Genomic DNA, 1,373 nt, shown 5'->3' on the forward strand with positions numbered 1-1,373 from the left:
ATACAAATTCTTGAGTGTCATGGTTCGAGGACGCTAAAATGATCACACCAAAAGCCAAAATGTGCTGAAAAAGCAATAAAAATTAATCAAAGATAGACAAAAAGGTTTTCAGATGCCTCATGCTGTTCTTTGGCAAATCACCATTTTCTAAGAGATTCAGGTAGTCTGGTTAATAAGGTGACCTCGCCTGAACTTTCTTAACACTCAGAAGCTAACACAAAACATTAAAGCATTTTTACACTAATATTTAGAATCAGAAATATCATTTTTAATGTAAAATATGAATTTAAAAACAATTAATAGAGACTGCACTCACAACTTGCAATGAAACCTCTTCCCAATGAAATATTTTGGAACACAATGTAGCTATTCACTATAGAAACTGTGACTTTCTGACATTTTATTAAATTGCACTAATGTTCCAACGAGTGGCTTTTAATTTAATGCCATTTTCTTGATATTTTTCATGACCTAGGGAACCCCATGGATGGGCGACTCATTGATGTGTTAAATCACATCGTTAAAACACTTTCCATACACTACCGGGTCGACTAATTTCCACCATGCCCCAACCACAGTAGAAGGCAAATGCAAGCCACACGTGTCCTTATAAATCAAGGCTACTGAGTCAAAGGTTGACCTCGGCGCGTGGAGTTCACCGGTAACCGGAGACGACAGGGCAGGGGGGGCTGTCTCCCTGCACACGCGCCCACTCAGATGCCTGAATCATTATCAGGCGGCGGATGGTGGCTCGTCAGGCGCTGGGACAGAGCTGACAGTGCTGAGGATGGATGGACAGTGCAGCCGCTGTAAGATCGTGGTGTTGGGTGAACACCAGGTGCGGAAGCCGGCGCTGCTGCATTGTTTTCGCCAATGACCGCTACCCAAAGGTTGAACGCATCATTCTATTTAGCATCCATACCTATCTTACCGTTAAAAAGAAAACATGAAATAAGTTACTAAATATGATGAACGGAGTGATGATGACAATAGTCAGAGTTGTGTGTCAGAGTAGAATGACAGTTATGCCCGTTTTGGAATCAATGAACGTAGGTTGCATTTCTCAAAGTGGTGTTGGATTCAGTTCGAGTTCAGTAAACTGCTGCTTGTCTGCTGAGGGACTGTGCGCTAGAGTGCAAATGATATAAAAATGAGCGGACCTCGTTTCTAACTTGTCACGGAGGCGTTTCCCTGCACGATAAGCTGAAGTGAGACTGCCAGGAACCAGGGTGCGAATTAAGTGGTCCTCAAAAAATCTGAATAAAAACAACATTTACATATTGTTGTGTCAACCGCGTTTTCAATTAGCATGTTCTGCAAAACTATAAAGGTATCGCTATAGGCTTTTAACAAGTTAGGCCATATGCAAATTA

The sequence above is a fragment of the Cyprinus carpio genome, unplaced genomic scaffold, assembly GCF_018340385.1.
Source record: "Cyprinus carpio isolate SPL01 unplaced genomic scaffold, ASM1834038v1 S000006601, whole genome shotgun sequence".
Taxonomy (NCBI): domain Eukaryota; kingdom Metazoa; phylum Chordata; class Actinopteri; order Cypriniformes; family Cyprinidae; genus Cyprinus; species Cyprinus carpio.